General features: G+C 37.8%; 1 pseudogene across 1 annotated transcript in view; it reads left to right on the top strand.

The window, feature by feature from the left end:
* LOC309958942 overlaps positions 1-25,723 on the top strand; it is a 46,593-nt pseudogene that overhangs the window by 20,625 nt on the left and 245 nt on the right. Inside the window, exons 3-4 of the transcript in view lie at positions 23,034-23,128; positions 24,453-24,612. The product of the transcript in view is annotated as an uncharacterized misc_RNA (transcript). The remainder of the gene's footprint in view (positions 1-23,033; positions 23,129-24,452; positions 24,613-25,723) is intronic.

Consider the following 25,723-nt stretch of genomic DNA (forward strand, 5'->3'; position numbering starts at 1 on the left):
GCTTTATAACAAAGTGAATCAGCTATACATATACATATGTTCCCATATGTCTTCCCTCTTGCGTCTCCCTCCCTCCCACCCTCCCTATCCCACCCCTCCAGGCTGTCACAAAGCACCGAGCCAATATTCCTATGCCATGCGGCTGCTTCCCACTAGCTATCTACGTTACTACGTTTGTTAGTGTGTATATGTCCATGACTCTCTCTCGCCCTGTCACAGCTCACCCTTCCCCCTCCCCATAACCTCAAGTCCATTCTCCAGTAGGTCTGTGTCTTTGTTCCTGTCTTACCCCTAGGTTCTTCATGACATTTTTTTTTAATTCCATACATATGTGTTAGCATACAGTATTTGTCTTTTTCTTTCTGACTTACTTCACTCTGTATGACAGACTCTAGGTCTATCCACCTCATTACAAATAGCTCAATTTCGTTTCTTTTTATGGCTGAGTAATATTCCATTGTATATATGTGCCACATCTTCTTTATCCATTCATCCGATGATGGGCACTTAGGTTGTTTCCATCTCCGGGCTATTGTAAATAGAGCTGCAATGAACATTTTGGTACATGACTCTTTTTGAATTTTGGTTTTCTCAGGGTATATGCCCAGTAGTGGGATTGCTGGGTCGTATGGTAGTTCTATTTTTAGTTTTTTAAGGAACCTCCATACTGTTCTCCATAGTGGCTTTATCAAGTTACATTCTCACCAACAGTGCAAGAGTGTTCCCTTTTCTCCACACCCTCTCAAACATTTATTGTTTCTAGATTTTTTGATGATGGCCATTCTGACTGGTGTGAGATGATATCTCATTGTAGTTTTGATTTGCATTTCTCTAATGATTAATGATGTTGAGTATTCTTTCATGTGTTTGTTGGCAGTCTGTATATCTTCTTTGGAGAAATGTCTATTTAGGTCTTCTGCCCATTTTTGGATTGGGTTGTTTGTTTTTTTGTTATTGAGCTGCTTGTAAAATTTGGAGATTAATCCTTTGTCGGTTGCTTCATTTGCAAATATTTTCTCCCATTCTGAGTGTTGTCTTTTGGTCTTGTTTATGGTTTCCTTTGCTGTGCAAAAGCTTTGAAGTTTCATTAGGTCCCATTTGTTTATTTTTGTTTTTATTTCCATTACTCTAGGAGGTGGGTCAGAAAGGATCTTGCTGTGATTTATGTCATAGAGTGTTCTGCCTATGTTTTCCTCTAAGAGTTTGATAGTTTCTGGCCTTACATTTAGGTCTTTAATCCCTTTTGAGCTTATTTTTGTGTATGGTGTTAGGGAATGATCTAATCTCATACTTTTACATGTACCTGTCCAGTTTTCCCAGCACCACTTATTGAAGAGGCTGTCCTTTCTCCACTGTACATTCCTGCCACCTTTATCAAAGATAAGGTGACCATATGTGCATGGGTTTCTCTCTGGGCTTTCTTTCCTGTTCCATTGATCTATCTTTCTGTTTTTGTGCCAGGACCATACTGTCTTGATTACTGCAGCTTTGTAGTATAGTCTGAAGTCAGGGAGGCTGATTCCTCCAGCTCCTTTTTTTGTTCTCAAGATTGCTTTGGCTATTCGGGGTCTTTTGTGTTTCCATACAAATTGCGAAATTTTTTGTTCTAGTTCTGTGAAAAATGCCAGTGGTAGTTTGATAGGGATTGCATTGAATCTATAAATTGCTTTGGGTAGTAGAGTCATTTTCACAATGTTGATTCTTCCAATCCAAGAACATGGTATATCTCTCCATCTATTGGTATCATCTTTAATTTCTTTCATCAGTGTCTTATAATTTTCTGCATACAGGTCTTTTGTCTCCTTAGGTAGGTTTATTCCTAGATATTTTATTCTTTTTGTTGCAATGGTAAATGGGAGTGTTTTCTTGATTTCACTTTCAGATTTTTCATCATTAGTACATAGGAATGCCAGAGATTTCTGTGCATTAATTTTGTATCCTGCTACTTTACCAAATTCATTGAGTAGTTCTAGTAGTTTTCTGGTAGCATCTTTAGGATTCTCTATGTTTAGTATCATGGCATCTGAAAACAGTGGCAGCTTTACTTCTTCTTTTCCGATTTGGATTCCTTTTATTTCCTTTTCTTCTCTGATTGCTGTGGCTAAAACTTCCAAAACTATGTTGAATAAGAGTGGTGAGAGTGGGCAACCTTGTTTTGTTCCTGATCTTAGTGGAAATGCTTTCAGTTTTTCACCATTGAGGATGATGTTTGCTGTGGGCTTGTCATATATGGCCTTTATTATGTTGAGGAAAGTTCCCTCTATGCCTACTTTCTGCAGGGTTTTTATCATAAATGGGTGTTGAATTTTTTTGAAAGCTTTCTCTGCATCTATTGAGATGATCATATGGTTTTTCTTCTTCAATTTGTTAATACGGTTTATCACATTGATAGATTTGCGTATATTGAAGAATCCTTGCATTCCTGGAATAAACCCCACTTGATCATGGTGTATGATCCTTTTAATGTGCTATTGGATTCTGTTTGCTAGTATTTTGTTGAGGATTTTTGCATCTGTGTTCATCAGTGATATTGGCCTGTAGTTTTCTTTCTTTGTGACATCCTTGTCTGGTTTTGGTATCAAGGTGATGGTGGCCTCATAGAAGGAATTTGGGAGTGTTCCTCCCTCTGCTATATTTTGGAAGAGTTTGAGAAGGATAGGTGTTAGCTCTTCTCTAAATGTTTGATAGAATTCGCCTGTAAAGCCATCTGGTCCTGGGCTTTTGTTTGTTGGAAGATTTTGAATCACAGTTTCAATTTCAGTGCTTGTGATTGGTCTGTTCTTATTTTCTATTTCTTCTGGATTCAGTCTTGGCAGGTTGTGAATTTCTAAGAATTTGTCCATTTCTTCCAGATTGTCCATTTTATTGGCATAGAGTTGCTTGTGGTAATCTCTCATGATCTTTTGTATTTCTGCAGTGTCAGTTGTTATCTCTCCTTTTTCATTTCTAATTCTATTGATTTGAGTCTTCTCCCTTTTTTTCTTGATGAGTCTGGCTAGTGGTTTATCTATTTTGTTTATCTTCTCAAAGAACCAGCTTTTTGTTTTATTGATCTTTGCTATTGTTTCCTTCTTTTTCATTTATTTCTGATCTGATTTTTATGATTTATTTCCTTCTGCTAGCTTTGGGTTTTTTTTTTTTGTTATTCTTTCTCTAATTGCTTGAGATGCAAGGTTAGGTTGTTTTTCGAGATGTTTCCTGCTTCTTAAGGTGGGCTTGTATTGCTATAAACTTCCTCCTTAGAACTGCTTTTGCTGCATCCCATAGGTTTTGGGTCGTTGTGTCTCCATTGTCATTTGTTTCTAGGTATTTTTTTATTTCCTCTTTGATTTCTTCAGTGATCACTTCATTATTAAGTAGTGTATTGTTTAGCCTCCATGTGTTTGTATTTTTTACAGATCTTTTCCTGTAATTGATATCTAGTCTCATGGCGTTGTGGTCAGAAAAGATACTTGATACAATTTCAATTTTCTTAAATTTACCAAGGCTTGATTTGTGACCCAAGATATGATCTATCCTGGAGAATGTTCCATGAGCACTTGAGAAAAATGTGTATTCTGTTGTTTTTGGATGGAGTGTCCTATAAATATCAATTAAGTCCATCTTGTTTAATGTATCATTTAAAGCTTGTGTTTCCTTATTTATTTTCATTTTGGATGATCTGTCCATGGGTGAAAGTGGGGTGTTTAAGTCCCCTACTATGAATGTGTTACTGTCGATTTCCCCTTTTACGGCTGTTACTAGTTGCCTTATGTATTGAGGTGCTCCTATGTTGGGTGCATAAATATTTACAATTGTTATATCTTCTTCTTGGATCGATCCCTTGATCATTATGTAGTGTCCTTCTTTGTCTCTTTTAATAGTCCTTATTTTAAAGTCTATTTTGTCTGATATGAGAATTGCTTCTCCAGCTTTCTTTTGGTTTCCATTTGCATGGAATATATTTTTCATCCCCTTACTTTCAGTCTGTATGTGTCTCTAGGTCTGAAGTGGGTCTCTTGTAGTCAGCATATATAAGGGTCTTGTTTTTGTATCCATTCAGCCAATCTGTGTCTTTTGGTGGGAGCATTTAGTCCATTTACATTTAAGGTAATCATCGATATGTATGTTCCTATTCCCATTTTCTAAATTGTTTTGGGTTCGTTATTATAGGTCTTTTCCTTCTCTTGTGTTTCTTGTCTAGAGAAGTTCCTTTAGCATTTGTTGTAAAGCTGGTTTGGTGGTTCTGAACTCTCTCAACTTTTGCTTGTCTGTAAAGGTTTTAATTTCTCCATCAAATCTGAATGAGATCCTTGCTGGGTAGAGTAGTCTTGGCTGCAGGTTTTTGTCCTTCATCACTTTCAGTATGTCCTGCCACTCCCTTCTGGCTTGTAGGGTTTCTGCTGAGAGATCAGCCGTTAACCTTATGGGTATTCCCTTATGTGTTTTTTGTTGTTTTTCCCTTGCTGCTTTTAATATGCTTTCTTTGTATTTAATTTTTGACAGTTTGATTAATATGTGTCTTGGTGTATTTCTCCTTGTATTTATCCTGTATGGGACTCTCTGTGCTTCCTGGACGTGATTAACTATTTCCTTTCCCATATTAGAGAAGTTTTCAACTATAATCTCTTCAAATATTTTCTCAGTCCCTTTCTTTTTCTCTTCTTCTTCTGGAACCCCTATAATTCGAATGTTGGTGCGTTTAATGTTGTCCCAGAGGTCTCTGAGACTATGCTCAGTTCTTTTCATTCATTTTCTTTATTCTGCTCTGCAGTAGTTATTTCCACTATTTTATCTTCCAGGTCACTTATCCGTTCTTCTGCCTCAGTTATTCTGCTATTGATCCCATCTAGAGTACTTTTAATTTCATTTATTGTGTTGTTCATCATTGCTTGTTTCGGCTTTATTTCTTCTAGGTCCTTGTTAACTGTTTCTTGCATTTTGTCCATTCCATTTCCAAGATTTCGGATCATCCTTACTATCATTATTGTGAATTCTTTTTCAGGTAGACTGCCTATTTCCTCCTCATTTGTTAGGTCTGGTGCATTTTTATTTTGCTCCTTTATCTGCTGTGTGTTTTTCTGTCTTCTCATTTTGCTTATCTTACTGTGTTTGGGGTCTCCTTTTTGCAGGCTGCAGCTTCGTAGTTCCCGCTGTTTTTGATGTCTGTCTCCAGTGGCTAAGGTTGGTTCAGTGGGTTGTGTAGGCTTTCCGGTGGAGGGGACTAGTGCCTGTGTTGTGGTGGATGAGGCTGGATCTTGTCTCTCTAGTGGGAAGGTTCACGTCTGGTGGTGTGTTTTGGGGTGTCTGTGGCCTTATTATGATTTTAGGCAGCCTCTCTGCTAATGGGTGGGGTTGTGTTCCTGTTTTGCTAGTTGTTTGGCATAGGATGTCCAGCACTGTGGCTTGCTGGTCGTTGAGTGAAGCTGGGTGCTGCTGTTAAGATGGAGGTCTCTGGGAGATTTTTGCCGTTTGATATTATGTGGAGCTGGGAGGTCTCTCGTTGACCAGTGTACTGAAGTTGGCTCTCCTACCTCAGAGTCAGAGCCCTGACTCCTGGCTGGAGCACCAATAGCCTTTCATCCACACGGCTCAGAATAAAAGGGAGAAAAAGTAGAGAGGATTAGTAGAAGTATGAGGAAAGAAAGAAGGAAAGGAGGGAAGGAAGGAAGAAAGAAAGAAAGAAGCAAAGAAGGCAAGAAGGCAAGAAGGAAAGAAAGGAGGGAGGGAGGGAGGGAGAAAGGAAGGAAGGAGGGAAAGAAGGAAAAAAGACATGCAGAAAGAAGATACAGTAAGAATAAAATAAAGTATAATAAAGTTATTGAATTAAAAAATACTTACTTAGAAAAAAAAAGGGACGGATAGAACCTTAGGACAAATGTTGGAAGCAAAGCTGTACAGACAAAATCTTACACAGAAGCATACACATACACCCTCACTAAAAGAGGTAAAGGGGGAAAAATCATAAATCTTGCTGTCAGAGACCACCTCCTCAATTTGGGATGATTCGTTGTCTAAAGGAGGGAAGGAAGGAAGGAAAGAAAGAAAGAACGAAGGTAAAGTATAACGTTATTAAAATTAAAATTAATTATTAAGAAAAAATTTTTTAAAAAAACCATGGACGGATAGAACCCTAGGACAAATGGTGGAAGCAAGACTATACAGACAAGATCTCACATAGAAGCATACACATACACACTCACAAAAAGAGGAAAAGGGAAGAAAATCATAGATCTTGCTCCTAAAGTCCACTTCCTTAATTTGGGATGATTGGTTGTCTATTCAGGTATTCCACAGATGCAGGGTACATCAAGTTGATTGTGGAGCTTTAATCCGCTGCTCCTGAGGCTGCTAGGCGAGATTTCCCTTTCTCTTCTTTGTTCTCACAGCTCACCGGGGCTCAGCTTTGGATTTGGCCCTGCCTCTGCGTGTAGGTCGCTGCAGGGCGTCTGCTTTTTGCTCAGACAGGACGGGGTTAAAGGAGCCGCTGATTCGGGGGCTCTGGCGCACTCAGGCCGGGGGGGCGGGAGGGGCACTGCGTGCGGGGCGGGCCTACGGCCGGCAAAGGCCGGCGTGACTTTGCACCAGCCTGAGGCCCGCTGTGCGTTCTCCTGGGGAAGTTGTCCCTGGATCCTGGGAACCTGGCAGTGGCGGGCTGCACAGGTTCCGCGGAAGAGGGGTGTGGAGGGTGACCTGTGCTCGCACACAGGCCCCTTGGTGGCGGCAGCAGCAGCCTTAGCGTCTCCCGCCCATCTCTGGGGTCCGCGATTTTAGCCGCGGCTCGCGCCCATCTCTGGAGTTCCTTTAAGCAGCGTTCGTAAACCCCTCTCCTCGCGCACCAGGAAACAAAGAGGGAAGAAAAAGTCTCCTGCCTCTTCGGCAGGTGCAGACTTTTCCCGGGACTCCCTCCCAGCTAGCCGTGGTGCACTAAGCCCTTCAGGCTATGTTCAAGCCGCCAACCCCAGTCCTCTCCCTGCGCTCTGTTGGAAACCGAAACCCGAGCCTCAGCTCGCAGCCCCGCCCACCCCGGCGGGTGAGCAGACAAGCCTCTCGGGCTGGTGAGTGCAGGTCGGCACCGATCCTCTGTGTGGAAATCTCTCTGCTTTGCGCTCCGCACCCCCGTTGCTGTGCACTCCTCCGCGGCGCCGAAGCTCCCCCCTCCACCTTCCGCAGTCTCCGCCCGCGAAGGGGCTTCCTAGTGTGTGGAATATTTTCCTCCTTCACAGCTCCCTCCCACTGGTGCAGGTGTCGCCCCTATTCTTTTGTCTCTGTTTTTTCTTTTGCCCTACCCAGGTACGTGGGGAGTTTCTTGCCTTTTGGGAGGTCTGAGGTCTTCTGCCAGCGTTCAGTAGGTGCTCTGTAGGAGTTGTTCCACGTGTAGATGTATTTCTGGTGTATCTGTGAGGAGGAAGGTGATCTCCGCGTCTTACTCTTCCGCCATCTTCAAGGTCCCCCCATTTGTGTATTCTTTAGTTTCTTTCATCATTGTATTAGTTTTCAGTATAGAGATCTTAACCTTCTTAGTTAAATTTATTCCTAAGTATTTTACTGTTTTTGATGGTATTGTAAATGGGAGTTTTAAAATTTCTTTTTCAGATAATTTCTTGTTAGTGTATAGAAACTATTGATTTTTGTATGTTGATTTTGTATCCTGCAGCTTTACTGAATTCATTGATTAGAGCTAACAGGATTTTTTTGGTGGAGTCTTTAGGATTTTCTATTGATACATATAAGATAATGTCATCTGCAAATAGAGACAATTGTACTTCTTACTTTCCAATTCTGATACCTTTTATTTCTTTCTCTTGCCTGATTGCTCTGACTAGGACTTCCAGTGCTATGTTGAATGGGAGTGGTGAGGGTGGGCACCTTTGTCTTGTTCGATCTTACAAGAAAAGCTTTCAACCTTTCATCATTGAGTGTGATGTTATTTGTGGGCTTGTCATATATGGCCCTTATTATGTTGTGGTAGTTCCCCCTATAGCTAATTTGTTGAGATTTAAAAAATCATGAATGAATGTTGAATTTTATCAAATGATCATATGATTTTTATCTTTTATTTTATTGATGTAATGTATCACATTTATTCATTTGTATATGTTGAACAATCCTTGTATCCCAGGGATAAATCCCACTTGATCACGGTGTATGATCCTTTTAATATAATGCTGAGTTCAGTTTGCCAGTATTTTGTTAATTATTTTTGCATCTATATTCGTCAGGGATATTGGCTTTTAGTTTTCTTTTCTTGTAGTGTCCTTATCTGACTTTGATACCTGGTAATTGACTCATGAAAGGAGTTTTGTGGTGGTCCCTACCGTTTGATTTTTTTGGAAGAGTTTGAGAGGATTGGCATTAATTGTTCTTTAAACATTTGGGAAAAGTCACCAGTGAAGCTGTCTGGTCCTGGACTTTTCTTTCTTGGGAGGTTTTTGATTACTGATTCATTCTTTCTTGTTGTTGGTCTTTTCAGATTTTTTTCTTCCTTATTCAGTCTTGGTAGGTTGTATGTTTCTAGGAATTTAATCATTTCTTTTAGGTTATCATGTTTGTTGGCATATAGTTGTTCATAGTGGTTTGTTATGACCCTTTGTATTTCTGGGGTATTAGTTGCAATGTCTCTTCTTTCAAATATAATTTTATTGATTAGGGTCCTCCTCTCTCTTCTCCTTGGTGAATCTAGCTAAAGCATTGTTAGTTTTGTTCATCTTTTCAAAGACCAATTCTTAGTTTTGTTAATCTTTTCTGTTGTTTTCCTGTTCTCTATTTCATTTATTTTTGCCTTAATGTTTATTATTTCCTTCCTTCAGTTGACTTTGTGCTTAGTATGCCCCTCTTTTTCTAGTTCCTTGAGGATTAAATTTAGGTTGTTTATTAGAAATCTTTATTGTTATCTCTGAACCTCCCTCTTAGAATTGTTTTCGCTGCATTCCATAAGTTTCAATATGTTGTGTTTCCATTTTCATTTGTCTCAAGATATTTCTAGGAACTTTTCCATTTCTTCTAGGTTGTCCATTTTATTGGCATATAGTTTTCTTTGTGGTTATCTTTTACAATCCTTTGTATTCCCATGATGTCAGTTGTAATTTCTCATTTTTCATTTCTGATTTTATTTATTTGGACCTCGCTTTCTCTCTTGATGAAGCTGGCTAAACATTTATCAATTTTATTTCTCTTTTCAAAGAACCAGTTCTTAGTTTCGTTGATATTCTCCTGGTAGGCATGGCTGGCCCCTGGTCCATTTGGTTGCTGGTCCCTGCCTGGTATGGAGGCTGCCAGCTACTGGTTGTCAGGGCTGGTAAGTGGTGCTGGATCCTGGGAGGCTGAGTGAGAAGTCTTAGGTACCTTGGAGCTGGTGTTAGCCTGCTGGTGTGTTGGCTGAGTCCTGACAAGGCAGGCTGTTGGACTGTAGTGTTCCTGGGTCTGGTGTCTGTATGCTAGTGGGCAACCTGGGGACCAGGGAGTTCTGGCAATAATGCTGCCTCTCTGGTGGGCAATAAAAGGTTTTGGTATCTCTGGCTAAAAAGCCTTGGGGGTCCTGGAGCTGGTGTTGGCCCACTGGTGGGAGTCACTGGCTCTTGACGCAGCTGGCAGAGGGGTCTGGGGTGTTCTGAAGATTGTGCCAGCCCTCTGGTGGGTGGAGCTGGACTCCAGTGTCTCTTGTTGCAGGATCCTGGGGGTGTTAGGGTTGTTGTTTGAGCCTGCTGATGGTCAGGGCTTGGGGCTCAGGGGGTCCCGGGGCTTGTGTCTGCACACTGGTCAGTGGAGCTGGGTCCCAGGGTCTTTGGCTGCATGACTCTGGGGGTACTGGAGTAGTGCCTGTACACTGGTATGTGTGGTCAGGTCCTGTGCCCTCTGGTGGATAAGGCTGTGTGCCAGGGCAACTATAAGCTCTGCTCAGGAGGACTTAAGGCAGCGTGTCTGCTGACAGGTGCAGTTTTGTCCCCACCTGGCTAGTTGCTTGGCCTGATGTTCCAGTACTGGTGCCAAAAGGCTGGTGGGTAGGGCCCAGTCCTGGTGCTAATAAGCTAGAGGGAGAATTCCAAAGTGGCACTTGCCAGCACCGGTGTCCACATGGTAGAATGAGCTCCCCCAAATTGGTGCCGCCACTGTCTATGTCCCCAGAGTGAGCTCAAGTTGCTTCCTGCCTCTCTGGGAGCCTCTCCAAGATCAGTGGGTGGGTCTGAACCCAGGCTCCTTTCAAATTACTGCTTCTTCCCCACGTCTGGAGCATGTGAGATTTTGTGTGTGCCATGTAAGAGTGGAGCTCTATTTCCCACAGCCCTCTGCATCTCCTGAAAGTAAGCTCCATTGACCTTCAAAGCCAAATATTCTGGCAGCTCATTTTCCCAGTGCAGGAGCCCAGTGTGAGGCTCAGACTCGTTGCTCCTTGGTGAGAACCTCTCTAATAGTAATGATCCTCCTGTTTGTGGGTCACCCCCCAGGGGGTATGGATCTTGACTATACCATGATTTCACCCCTCCTACCCGTTTTAATGTGATTTTATCTTTGTAGCTTTCATTGCAGAAGACCTTTTTCTGGTAGGTTTTGGTCTTTCTCATCCGTGGTTGCTTTGTAAATAGCTGTAATTTTGGTATGCCTGTGAGAGGAGGTGAACTCAGAGTCTTCCTACTCCACTATCTTGGCCAAGTTCCCACTTTTAGTTTTGATTATAACAATTTGAGTTTTTCTTAGTCCATCTAGCTGAAAGCTTGTTGACTTTTTCAAAGAACCAACTTTCAGATTCATTGATTTTCTTTATTGTTTTCTTAGTCTCTATTTTGTTTATCTCTGTTATGCTCCTTCGACTATTTTCAGGTTTTGTTTGTTTTTTTTCTATTTCCTTAAGTTTTTTTTTTTTTTTGGTTGCTTTGGGTCTTCGTTGCTGTGCACAGCCTTTCTCTAGTTGCAGAGAACGGGGGCTTCTCTTGTGGAGCACGGGCTCTAGGCACACAGGCTTCAGTAGTTGCAGCACACAGGCTCAGTAGTTGTGGTGCACAGGCTCGGTAGTTATGGTGCACGGGCTTAGTTGCTCCGCGGCATGTGGAATCTTCCTGGACCAGGGATCAAACTCCTGTCCCCTGCATGGGCAGGTGGATTCTTAACCACTGTGCCACCAGGGAAGTCCCTAGTTCCTTAAGTTGTAAAGCTAGATTGTTGTTTTGAGGTCATTCTTGTTTTTTAATGTAAGCATCTATAGCTATAAATTTCCCCTTACCACTGCTTTCACTGTGTCCCAGGTTTTTGGTATGTTTTGGTATGTTGCATTTTCATTTTCATTCATTTAATTATTTTCTAATTTTCCTTGTGATTTCTTCTTTGATTCACTGATCATTCAAAAGTGTGTTATTTAATTTCCCCCAATTTTTAAAATTTTTCAGTTTTATTACTGTTATTGACTTTCTAAGCTCATTACATTGTGGTTGGTGAAGATACTTTGTATGATATCTTGTGGTTGGTGAAGATAATCTGTATGATACCTATCATTTTAAATCTACTGAGACTTAATTTGTGGCCCAACACAGTCTATCCTGGAAAATTTCCCTTAAGCACTTCAGAAAAATATGTCTGCTGCTCTTATTGGGGAGAGGGTCCTGTTTATGTCTATTAGATCTAGTTGGTTTACTGTGTTGTTTAATTAACTTCTGTCTTAATTAACTTCTGTCTGGTTGTTCTATCCATTATTGAGTGTGGGGTATTGAAGTCCCCACCTACTTTTGTAGAACAATTTCTTCCTTCAGTTCTGTCAGCTTTTGCTTATATATTTTGCCAGTCTATTTTGGGGTGCATAAATGTTTATAATTGTTATATATATATATATATATATATTTTTTTTTTTTTTTTTTTTTTTTTTTTTTTTGCAGTACGCGGGCCTCTCACTGTTGTGGCCTCTCCCGATGCGGAGCACAGGCTCCGGACGTGCAGGCTCAGCGGCCATGGCTCATGGGCCCAGCCGCTCCGCGGCATGTGGGATCTTCCCAGACTGGGGCACGAACCCGTGTCCCCTGCATCGGCAGGTGGACTCTCAACCACTGTGCCACCAGGGAAGCCCCAATTGTTATATATTCTTGACGTATTGAATTTTTTATTAATATATAATATCTTGTTTGTCTCTTGTGAACTTTTTTGATTTAAAGTCTTCTTTGACTGATGTTAGTATAGCCACTCTGCTCACTTTTGGTTACTATTTGCATGGAATATCTTTTTCTGTATTTTCACTTTCAATCTGTTTGTATCTTTGAATCTAAAATGAGTATCTTGTAGGCATCATATAGTTAGGTCATGTGTTTTTATCCATTCTGCCAATCTCTGTGTTTTGATTGGCAAGTTTAATCCGTTGCATTTAAAGAAATTACTGATGAGGGACTTCTGTCATCATTCTGCTCTTTGTTTTCTATATGTCTAATAGCTCTTTTGTCTCTCATTTTGTGCATTACTCTTTTCTTTAGTGCCTAGTTGATTTTTTGGTAGGAAATGTTTAAATTCCTTTCTCATTTTCTCTTGTGTACATTCTATAGCTATTTTTTTGTGTGTGTGTGGTTACCATGGGGATTACATTTAACATCCTAAATTTATAACACTCCAATTTGAATTTACACCAGCTTAGCTTCAGTAACATACAAACCTCTGCTCTTTTACAGGTCCATCTCCACCCTTTTTGGTGTAGATGACACAAAATTACATCTCTATACAATGTGTGCCCCCCAAACATAAACTAATAAATATTATCTTTTTAATCTTTTTTTTTAACATCTTCATTGGAGTATAATTGCTTTACAATGCTGTGTTAGTTTCTGCTTTATAACAAACTGAATCAGCTATACATATACATATATCCCCATATCTCCTCCCTCTTGTGTCTCCCTCCCACTCTCCCTATCCCACCCCTCTAGGTGGTCACAAAGCACTGAGCTGATTGCACTGTGCTATGGGGCTGCTTCCCACTAGCTATCTATTTTACATTTGGTAGTGTATATATGTCCATGCCACTCTCTTCATCCCAGCTTACCCTTCCCACTCCCTGTGTCCTCAAGTCCATTCTCTATGACTGTGTGTTCCTGTCCTTGCCCCTAGGTTCTTCAGAACCATTTTTTTAAATAATTATTTTAAATGCTTAGTCTCTTAAATTATGTAGACACATGGAATTACAAACTAACATTACAATATTACTAGCTTCTAGACTAATAATTTTAAAAATATATATTAGTCCTTTAAAGCATGTATAAAACAAAAAGTGGAGTTACAAACCATTGTTATAATAACACTAGCTTTTATGATTGCCCATATCTTTACTAAGATGTTTATTTCTTCATACAGATTTGAGTTACCATTTAGTGTTCTTTCATTTCACCCTGCAGGACAACCTTGAGCATTTCTTGCAAGGCAGGCAGATCTAGTGGTAAAGAACTCTCTCTGCTTTTGTTTATCTAGGAATATCTTCATTTCAAAGGAAAAGGAAATTATTGAAGGAAAAGAGTCTTAAAAAATCGATTTTCACAATCTCTGTCTTTTCATTTGTTTTTTGAGTATTTGTGTATAATGTAGCTACTTATATGTTTGGGCTATGTCTAAAATTTTAGTATCTTAGTATTTATGTTTGGTCTTTTTTTTCCTTTATTTTTCTTTTCCTGCCTTGTTTTGGAATAGTTGAATATTTTTTTAGTGTTCTATTTTAATGTATAGTGTTTTTATTGTATCTCTTTATATTTTTTTAGTAGTTGCTCTAGGGCTTACTATATGCATATTTAACTTTTCACAGCCTACTTAGAATCAGTATTTTGTCACTTAAAGAGAAAAGTAAAGAATTTACAACCATGTATTACTATGTACTTTCTCTTCTTTATATTATTGTCTTATACATTACATCTAGTTAAATTGTAAATCCCATCACACATTGTTATATTTTTTGCTTTCAACTGTTGAACATATTTTAAAGAACCAAGAAGAAAAGAATAGTCTCCCTATTTACCCAGATATTTTTCAGTTTTATTACTTTTTCTTAATTTTTGACATTCCAAATTTATTTTCTGATACATTTATTTCCCTTTTGTCCAAAGGAGTTCCTTCAACATTTCTTTGAAAGCATATCTTCATTCCTGAAAGTTTTGCTGGATATAGAATTCTTAGTTGACAGTTCCTTTCTTTCATCTCTTTAAATATGTTGTTCCACTCTCTTGGAATCCAGTGTTTCTGATGAAAAATTTGAGTTTTTCAAATTATTTTTCCTTTATATGTAAAGCATTGTTAATATATCTGGTTGTTTTTCTTTGTATTTCATTTTTAGTAGTTGAATTATCATATGTCTGGGCATAATTTCTTTGGATTTCTCCTGTTGGGCTTTTCTGAGCTTTTTGAATCTGTATGTTAATGCATTTCATGAAGTTTAGGAAGTTTTCACTCATTATTTCTTTAAATACATTTTTTTTAGCACTACGCTTTCTCCTTTCTTTCTTAGACACAGATGACACAAATGTTAGCTCTTTTGTTATAGTTGCATAAGTCTCTGAAGGTTTTGTTCATTAAAAAAAATCTTTTTTCGCTTTGTTTTTCAGATTGAATAATTTCTATTGATACATTTTCTAGTCCACTGATTCTTTTTTTCTGTTATGTTTGTTCTGCTATTTAGGTTATCCAGTTATTTAAAAATTTTGTTTGTTTTCAGTTCAAAACATTTCACTTGTTTCTTTTTTATATTGTCTGTTTCAGTGATGAAATTTTCTATTTTTCCATTGGTTCAGGAATGCTTTTGATTGATTCATGGAGTATTTTTATAATAGCTACTTTAGAATCTTTGATAATTCCAACATCTTTGTCATCTCAGCATTGGCATCCTTTATCTTTTCCCTTGCACTTTGAGATTTTGCAAGTTATTTGTGTGACGAGTAAGTTTGGATTATATTCTGGACATTTTGAATATTATAAGACTATGATATCATTTCAATTCTATGGATAATGTTAATAGTTTTGTTTCAGCAGGGAGCCAACCTGGTTAGGTTCAGGGAACTGGTTCCAACTCACCGCTGTAGACTGTGGTTCCAATGTCAGTTGCATTTTCACAGTCTTTGTAGTACTATGTTGTTTTCCTGCATGTGTACCATCCAGTGGTCAGACTTGACCAGAGCTGTGGTGTAGAGGTTCAGTTTTTTAGTTTTTAATTGAAGTATAGTTGATGTATAATATTATATAAGTTACGGGTATCCAATACAGTGATTCACAATTTTTAAAGGTTATACTTCACTTATAGTTACTACAGAATATTGGCTGTATTCCCTGTGTTGCACAACATATCCTTATAGCTTATTTTATACATAATAGTTTGTATCTCTTAATCCCCTACCCTTATATTGCCCCCTTCAGTCTCCCCACTTGTAACCACTAGTTTGTTCTCTGTATCTGTTTATTTATTTATTTTTTGTTGTATTCACTAGTTTGTTGTATTTTTCAGATTCCACATAAGTGACATTGTACAGTATTTGTTTTTCTCTGTCTGACTTATTTCACTTAGCATAACACCCTCCAAGTCAATCCATATTGTTGCAAATGGTAAAATTTAATTCTCTTTATGGCTTAGGAGTGTTCCATTGTGTATATCTATATTACATGTTCTTTATCCATTCATCTGTTGTTGGACAATTAGGTTGCTTCCATATCTTGGCAATTGTAAATAATGCTGTTATGAACATTGGGGTGCGACGTTCATATATGTTCATTTCAAATTAGTGTTTTCTTTTTTTTGGATATATACCAAGGAGTGGAATTGCTGGGTCATATGGTAGTTCTATTTTTAGTTTTTTGAGAAACCTCCAGACTGTTTTTCACAGTGGCTGCACTAATTTACATTCCCATACTTTTAGGGTGTACAAGGGTTCCCTTTTCTCCACATCCTCAGCAATATTTATTTATGTTCTTTTTTATAATAGCCATTCTGACAATGAGGTGATATATCATTGTGGTTTTGATTTGCATATCCCTGGTGATTAGCAATGTTGAGCATCTTTTCATGTACCTGTTGGCCACCAGCATGTCCTCTTTAGAAAACTGTCTATTCAGGTCTTCTGCCCATTTTTAAATCGGGTTGTTTATTTTTTTGATATTAAATTGAATGAGCTATATATATATATATATATATATATATATATATATGTATTAACCTCTTATTGGTCATATCATTTGCAAATATTTTTTCCCATTCAGTAGGTTTTCTTTTCATTTTGTCAATGGTTTTCTTTGCTATGCAAAAGTGTTTAAGTTTAATTAGGTCCCATTTGTTTATTTTTGCTCTTAATTCCTTTGCTTTAAGAGACACATCCAAAAAAATATTGCTATGATTTATGTCAAAGTGTGTTCTCGCTATGTTTTCCTCTAAGAATTTTATGGTTTCTGGTCTTATGTTTAGGTCTTTATTCCATTTTTAGTTTATTTTTGTATATGGTGTTAGGGAATGTTCTAATTTCATTCTATTACATGTAGCTGTCCAGTTTTCCAAGCACCACTTATAGAAGAGACTGTCTTCTCTACATTGTATATTCTTGCCTCCTTTATTGTAGATTAATTGACCATACATGTGTGGGTTTATTTCTGGGCTCTCTATTCTGTTCCATTGTGGTATGTGTCTGTTTTTGTGCCAGTGACATACTGTTTTGATTACTGTAGCTTTGCAATATAGTCTGAAGTCAAGGAGTCTGATTCCTTCAAGTCGGTTCTTCTCTCTCCAGATTGTTTTGGCTATTTGAGGTATTTTGTGCTTCCATAGAAATTTAAAAGTTTTTTGTTCCAGTTCTGTGAAAAATGTCACTGGTATTAATATTTGGATAGAGATTGCATTGAATCTGTAGATTGCAGATCCTTGGGTAGTATGGTCATTTTAACAATATTGATTCTTTTAATACAGGAACATGGTATATGTTTTCATCTGTTTGTGTCATCTTCAATTTCTTTCATCAGCATCTTATAATTTTCAGAGTATATGTCTTTTACCAACCTAGGTAGACTTTATTCTTAGGTTTTTTTTTTTTTTTTGATGTGGTGGTAAATGGGATTTTTGCCTTAATTTTTCCTTCTGATAGTTTGTTGTTAGTGTATAGAAATGCAACAGATTTTGGCATATTAATCTTGTATCCTGCAACTTTACTGAATTTACTGATGAGGTCTAGTAGTTTTCTGGTGGCATCTTTAGGGTTTGCTATGTGTAATATCATGTCATCTGCAAAGTGACAGTTTTACTTCTTTTCAATTTGGATTCCTTTTATTTCTTTTTCTTGTCTGATTGCTGTGGCTAGGACTTCCAATACTATGTTGAATAAAAGTGTCAAGAGTGGGAATCCTCATCGTGTTCCTGATCTTAGAGGAAATGCTTTCAGTTTTTCACCATTGAGTATGATGTTAGCTGTGGGTTTGTCCTATATGGCCTTTATTATGTTGACATATGTTCCCTCTATGCCCACTTTCTGGACAGTTTTTATCATAAAGAGGTGTTGAATTTTGACAAAAGCTCTTCCTGCATCTATTGAGTTAATCATATAGATTTTATTCTTCAATTTGTTACTGTGGTGTATCACATTGATTTGTGGATATTGAAAAATTCTAGTATAAATCCCACTTGATCATGGTATATGATCTTTTTATGTATTGTTGGATTCAGTTTGCTAATATTTTGTTGAGGATTTTTACATCTATGTTCATCAGTGATGTTGGCCTATAATTTTTGTGTGTGTGTGTGCATCTTGTCTTTGGTTTTGTTATCAGGGTGATGCTGACCTCATAGACTGAGTTTGGATGCAGGTCAGGGGTGAGCTTAGGAGTTCATAAATGACTTTATGAGTTTGCTTTCCTGAGCTTTTACAGTCCAAAATCTCCCTCAAACGTTGCAATTTCTTGGTGTTCCTCTTAATAGTTGTCTACTCAGAAAACTAGGACTTTAGTTGCCATACACTGCTGTGTACTTCTGCAAGTGCCTCTGCATCTAAGGCCAAGAGACAGATGGTAGGGGGACTGAGGGAGGAAAAAAGAAATGGGTGTTTGCCCCACATTGTTATAATCACAGGTCCTCTAAACAGAGGAGAAGCCTCCCCTCTCTCAGTTTTGGTTTTTGCATGCTCCCATTGCCTCTGCCTGTTGCCACTACCACAGGATTACTTGGAGGCTGGGTGTGGGGGAACAAAGCAGTCTTTCTGAGCATTAGTAGTGCCCTTTCCATTCCTTGAGGAAAGCTAGAGGGCTTCTCCTGGAGCTCTTTCTGCCTGCACCCTGCTGTTTACGTTAAGCATATTGAGTTTAGGTGACGGTTACTTGAGGAAAAAATAGTAAACCAGTGTGACAGTATTTCAAATGCTGTTCTTTCCCAGAATCCACCGGGTACAGTTAACTTTTCAGAGTTTTCAAATATCTGTTCTATCCAATCTGTCCGGGTTTTATTGCTTTTTTGTTGTATTCAATGGGATAGACTGAGTGGGGTGTACTTATATTTAACCCAGAACTGGAACCTTCTCCCTTAGATTGCAGAAATGTATCAGTTGGTATGCCATTGGTACTTTGAGGATAATGATTGTGTGAGCATCTTTGGTCAACCTAAGTTATTTTATGCTATTATGGTCTTTTTGTCCTTTTCTTTCTTCCTTTCCTTCCCTTCTTTCTTCTTCTTTCACTTCCTCCTCTTCTTCCTTACTTGAGTCAGGACTGGTTGCTTTTGGTCTCTCCTTACATAAACTGGAAGAGGGAAAATAGAAATGTATGCATAGTTTTGCTTCTTTCTTCCACTCCATTGCAGAACTCCTGTTTTATTTTTATTGCTGGCATCATTCCATTGGGTGAGCCTGCTCCTTGCCACCTCTGTCACCATTTCTGATTGCCATGTCATCACTGCCAGCAGATTTGCTCACGGTCAATCCTATTTGCTTCTCATTTTTTTCCTCTTCTTTGCATCTTTTAATATGTCTTTTCTAATACTTATCTGCTTTTATGTAAATTACTACATGCAAACCAGTTTTTATTTTCTATTAGTATACCAATTACAGTGAAAATCAAGTGTAATTTTTTTCTCAATGTCTGTGTTGATTTGTTTCTCTTTGATCAGACCTGTTTGAGTGTGTGTGTGTGTGTGTGTGTGTGTGTGTGTGTGGTATGGTGGGAAATGAGGGCTATGTTAGTGATCTGGAGACATTGGAAGCCTGAGGCTTTGTATAATTTTATTTTTGTTGTTTTTTAAGATTAAAGTAAGCAGTGCTATTTTATCTTTCTTAATGTTAGCTAGCAACTTTATCTTAATCTTGATGCTGGATTTAGCACTTTTCACTGCATCAGAGCTTAGAAGGAGAATTTTATTAGTTAGAAGGCCTGGATCTAATCATGGTTCTAGTATTAGTTAGACAAAATTGAGTATTAATTTTACTACCTATTCATTATATTTTATTTATGAATGAAGTAATAATGATTGACTAGTACCAGCTGCAAATCTGGGTACAAACAGGCCAGTTCCTTTTACTCTGAAGCCACAATGGGAAGGGCAGGTGCAACAGGAGAGGAAATTAGAGAGCAACCAGTGGAACCAAGTTGAGTCCTCCAAGAAGGTCATGCAAGACTGAGGTTAGGAATTTAGAAGGTGGACTCTGCAAGGGAGTAACACTCATTCTGTTTCTTCTTTCCCCATCTCTTCAGTTTTACCTTAAATGTACCAAAAGACTTATCTATAATCAGAAGTGATTATTGGAGAAAAATGAAAGACTGGGCTTTAACTTTGCTTCCTCCAGGCCTGCATTTGGTACCACTCCTCTGTGCTCTCATAGCTCCATGGGCTCATGTTTGTCTTAATTCTGATCACTCTGTGATCATTTCCTCCTTATTTAATGGTTCTCCAGCTAGATAACAATATTCTTGATGGCAGGGTTTTAATTTTTTTCACTGGATATTTCTAGTACAAACAGAGTTCCTGACATATGGAGGGTACTCAGTGATTGTTTTATTAATCATGTGTTAGAGAGATATTGAAAAAATAGTAACCAATAGCAATAAATTCATTGTAAGTAAAGGAAAACTCATGAGAAAATGTTTATCTCTTCTAATTGTGAGAGATTGAATAAGACAGAAAATGCGTGTTAAGAATAAAGTTGAAAGCTATAGCTTACCTCTACTTATTATACTGTGATTAAAATTTAGTTTTGTATGACATTCAATTTAGTAGTCTTGCTTGCAACCCATTCTTTCCTCTGCCCAAGGTGTCTTTATATGTATGATATATCTTACAATTTGAGCTTCTTATACCTTGGTTACCTTAGAGTAATCTTCTTACACCTTGGTTTCAGTACTCTGGAGGAGTTCTGCCTGCCTCTATAATAAGGTGCTCCCCTGGAAACCTCCAAAGTGAAATTCACATTTGCTATATAGCACGTATTTTAAGTCAGATCATCCCAATTAGTGGTCTATGTATTTGGTAAAAGTATTTCTAGCCATTTGTTTATGTTGATAGCTAACCAGAAGCTAGATATTACTTACCTTGAATAGGGATTACATAGATACCCAAAATTTTTTTTTTTTTTTTTTTTTTTTGCGGTACGGGGGCCTCTCACTGTTGTGGCCTCTCCCGTTGTGGAGCACAGGCTCCGGATGCACAGGCTCAGCGGCCATGGCTCACGGGCCCAGCCGCTCCGCGGCATGTGGGATCCTCCCGAACCGGGGCACGAACCCGTGTCCCCTGCATCGGCAGGCGGACTCTCAACCACTGCGCCACCAGGGAAGCCCGATACCCAAAATTTTTAACAGAAAAAATTTAACAAAATGTATACACACACACAGACACACACATATCCCTAAACACACATATATAAATAGTCTACACTACCACTGTATTCTTTTAGAAACTGAATATGGAAACTGAGATAATAGAAGTCTCAGAGTAGTTTGAAGTTGTAGGAGAAACAAATTCTTGAAGTTCCCTTTGGGTAGAGGAGAAAGGGATAAAACTTTTTTAAAAAAATTCTTGAATACATAGGTCGTTTAGTAAGTCATTCTCAGCTGTGGAAAACCCCCAACATGTACACAAAGCTCGCTTGGAAAAAGTTATGACTACGTTTTCCTGTACTTTAAGTTCCCATAAGCATCAGGCATTCATGTTTCAGAAGATTTTAAGCGAACTAAAAACCAGGTAATTATTTTCTAATTAATGCGGAGAGTGGTAGCCTAGACAGTCAGAGCAGTTAACTAAGAGACAGTGAAAAGATTTTTGATGGAGTGGCTCATGTTTTAAATGATACTACAATTATTATATTTTAATGTGAAGTGGGAAGATAGAGACAAATAGCACATCAAGAAAATAAAGAGTAATTCATTTAATTCTTACATTGTCCTCACTGAAAAGAGCTTTGTCTCCTGAAAAAAGGAAGTCAGAATAATTTATCTAATTGTCTGTCTGTCCATGTGGTCTGTCTACCCATCTGGTCTGTGCATGTGGTATAGCTATAAAGGCAAGATCTAGAAGGGAAGGAAACAAAAGGTAAGGAATGAAATCTCTCTAAGAAGATATGCAAAAACATATGGAATGTTTAATGGTGAATGGAAATCAGGGACATTACTTCAGATAGAACCAAGAAGAATTTTGATTTTTGGAAGTAGATATAATAAAATGAAAATAAAAACAATAAGTGAGGAAGTGAAAAGGGAAAGGGTGGGATTTATTTTTCTTTTCTCACATGCCAGTGTGAGATGTACTGGTACTGGAGATTTTGTATACTGGTGACAACCAAGTACATTTATTGGTTTTATGTTACTAAACATAATTGAAACACCAATATAAATCAGCTATTCTAAACTCAGGTCTTGGGAGTTGGGATGAACTAAAACCAGAAATATGCTTTGAAGTGAGGTTAGATATGAGCAGAGGTCTTTAATTTTGGGCTTTTGCTGAAAATACAGGAGAACCCATGATACTAGTCTTGCTTATGCAGAGGACGTGCCATTATAGCACTTTGGCTTTACGATGGCACTAGAGATAGATCAGAAGGGAAAAGATGAGAATGTGAATGTATGTGAACACAACACTTTCCGAAGCAGACCTTAGTGTCGGGCGTTGCCAGAGTTGGTGAAGAAAATGGAATACACTCGTTTTTTGTCCATCACCTGTTTTCCTTATTCTTCCCACTTCCCATTAGAAATGTCGAAGTAGAAGCTGTGAGTTTTACAGCTGGCCTAATCAGGACTTTATTTCTATCACTGCTTATTGCAGGGCAACCAGACATCTACTTTGTGGCTCTCAGTTGAGTGAGAGGGGAAGCTGTGTATTCTCTGGGGTTTGGGCCTTGTACTGATATTGACCAAGCTTCTCAGTCTCTCTCTCTCTTTTTAAATTTTATTGGAGTACAGTTGATTTACAATGTTGTGTTAGTTTCAGTTGTACAGCAAAGTGATTCAGCTATACATATACATATATTTATTCTTTTTCAGATTCTTTACCCATAGAGCTTTTTACAGAATACTGAGTAGAGTTCCCTGTGACATACAGTAGGTCCTTGTTGGTTATCTATTTTACATATAGTAGTGTGTGTATGTTAATCCCAAGCTCCTAATTTATCCCTCCTTCCCGTGTTTCCCCTTTGGTAACCATAAGTTTGTTTTCGAAATCTGTGAGTCTGTTTCTGTTTCATAAATAAGTTCATTTGTATAATTTTTTAAAATTAGATTCCACATAGGAGTGATATTGTATGATATTTGTCTTTCTCTGTCTGACTTCACTTAGTATGATAATCACTAGGTCCATCCAGGTTGCTGCAAATGACATTACCTTGTTCCTTTTTATGGCTGAGTAATATTCCATCGTATATAGGTACCACATTCTTTATTCATTCCTCTATTGATGGACATTTAGGTTGCTTCCATGTCTTGACTATTGTAAATAGTGCTGCAATGAACACTGGGATGCATGTATCTTTTCAAATTATGGTTTTCTCCGGATATATGCCCAGTAGTGGGATTGCTGGATCATATGGTAGTTCTATCTTTAGTTTTTTAGCTCAGTCTCTCATTGTACTAATCTGCTTTTTAAAAATACTGGTAACTAATAATAATAGTTACAGTTTATTGACTTTTATGCCAAGATTGTGCAAAGTGTTTTTGCAGACATTACATACTTTATTTCAGTTGGTCCTTCTAATAATCATATAAGGTAGGTGACATTATCTTCATTCCACAGATGAGAAACCTGAAAGTTGGGGAACTTGTCTAAGACCACACTGTTAGTAAGTGGCAGTGGTGATTTCTACTCAAGCCTGTCTCCATAGCCAGTGTACTTAAGCACTGTTCTACACTGCTCAACAGGAAAAGGTAGGAGTCTGTGCAAACATTTTTAATGTTTATTAATTTGGGGGCTTATGAGCATTCAGGATCTGTCTTTTGACAGTTAAAGATTTGTTACAATAAGAGTTTTTTTTTAATCCTTGAATTATTTCCAACACCAGATCCTCATTTTCTTAAAACATTATGATCTATATTCTCATTCTCATTTTCAGCATCTTTTTTCACATACTCTTGGCATTCCTGCCTTTCTTATGATATATTCTATGCCTAAAATCCTTTCATGGTGAGGTCTTTCCTTTCTTAAAGAGTTTTAAAAATCCAATTTCTTCCTTCAAAAATTTTTTTCTGAAAAAAAAAAGAAAAAGCAATTTCTCCTGTCTCACAATATTCTAAAAATACAATTTAATTTTGCACCTGTTTCTGTAATGATATTTTATTAACAGTTTCATGAAGATGCAAAGGTTTTAATTTTTGCTTTTTTTCAATGTTTGTACTTTTTTCCATCTTTCCTCATTTGTAAAGGGGAGAAAGCAGAATTTCAGGGCTCTTAAAATATTCATACTGCTTTTTCTAATGCCATTTGTAAATGTATACATGCTAAATATTTTTAAGGATCTTAGTGATGGTAATCATAAAGAGCTAGATACTCAATATTTTAGATTGTGTATTCTTCAAGAAGTTAAGCCAAATGATAAATTCCCCAATAAAAGATGTGTATGTATGTTTGTGTAGCATAGACTTTATCCTCATATGTGACTTACGGTTAGTAGTGATAAATGCTTGTGTGCCTTTTGAAGAATTCTGTGAGCCTCACTTGTGCAGCCCAAGGGCAAGAACACTGAATGGGGGGATGGGAGGAGAGAGGATGTTAGGCACACCCTTGGCTTCCAGCACCCTCCAGCCCTGCCCTTAGACCCTGCTTTCCTTGCTGTGGTGCTCTGTGCTCTGTGGCCAAGTCCTCCTTTCCATAGCCACATGGGCTGGGCATGTCTTAGGCCCTAAATAGGAGATTTTAAAATGTTATTTTTCTTTTTTCCCCCACACAGTTTGCCTGATGATTCAATGAAGGGAAGCATTTCTACCTTTTTAGTTTAGCATAATAAAATGTGCTTTCTTAAAATTTAATACTTTACCTTACCTATTATTAATGTATCTTTTGTAGAATTATCCAAGAATATCTTTTTAAATTTCAGATTTCCTCAAGTTACTGGAATAGAGTTTGGATTTGACCCAGATACACAGCCAGGACATCAAATCATAAAAGATACTGTAAAACATTCAAGGACAATACTTACAGAGAAAAAAAAGTTTATCTTCTTGCTGTTAAGGAGTACATTCCAAATGTGAGATTATGTACCTGCCCACACTCACACATACAATTTTATTTTGATTTCAGACCCTTGGTAGTTTAAATAAAGTTTTCCATTGTATATTTATAATTCATGAATTAGATTTATTTTATTTTTTTGTATGCAGGTATAGCTTCATTGTTAATATATTTCATATTAACAGAGTTTATAATATAGAATATCTGAAATTCATGCTTGTTAACACTGTTCTCTCCGTGATTGGCAAACATAGCCAGAGATGGCTAAAGAACTACAAAAAAAATTCCATGGTGTACTGCTGAACTTTACATTTAGTGATAAACACTTTTTTTTTTTTTTTTGCGGTACGCGGGCCTCTCACTGTTGTGGCCTCTCCCGTTGCGGAGAACAGGCTCCGGACGCGCAGGCTCAGTGGCCATGGCTCACGGGCCCAGCCGCATGTGGGATACTCCCAAGACTGGAGCACGAACCCGCGTCCCCTGCATCGGCAGGCAGACTCCCAACCACTGCGCCACCAGGGAAGCCCTTAAATAATTTTTTGATAAATTCTAGACATTGGATAAATTTCTTATGCTTGGGGAAATATAATAAAAGATGACTGAGCACTATTTGCCAAGGCATAAGGCTAGGCTTGAGGGAAATATAAATAATTATAAGAAAGGTATAAGCAAAAATTCAAAGATAGAAAGCACGAAGTAAGTTCTAAAGAAGTATATATTGTTCACATTCTTCTACTTCACAATCTTTTTTTTTAATGGTTACATTACTTTTATTGTCATAAACTGATTATTATTTAATCTTATCTTTCTTCACATTGCTTAACATTTTTTTAACATCTTTATTGAAGTATAATTGCTTTACAATGTTGTGTTAGTTTCTGCTTATAACAAAGTGAATCAGCTATATGTATACATATATCCCCAACTTCACAATCTTATTTCAACTACCTTTTCAGGTTTACTTTTCTCTCTTATTTCTATTCGATGTGAACCATTCTCATTAGTCAAATTGGCTTAATAAGTGTCCTATAAAACATCTCATCCTTTCCTACTTAAAAGGCATTGTACCTTGGCATATAGACCTCATTTTATTTTGGTTTAGAAGTTTTATTCATTTAAAAAAAAGTCACTTAGCAA

Source organism: Leucopleurus acutus (assembly GCF_964270905.1).
Source record: "Leucopleurus acutus genome assembly, chromosome: 3".
In the NCBI taxonomy this organism is placed as follows: Eukaryota; Metazoa; Chordata; class Mammalia; order Artiodactyla; family Delphinidae; genus Leucopleurus; species Leucopleurus acutus.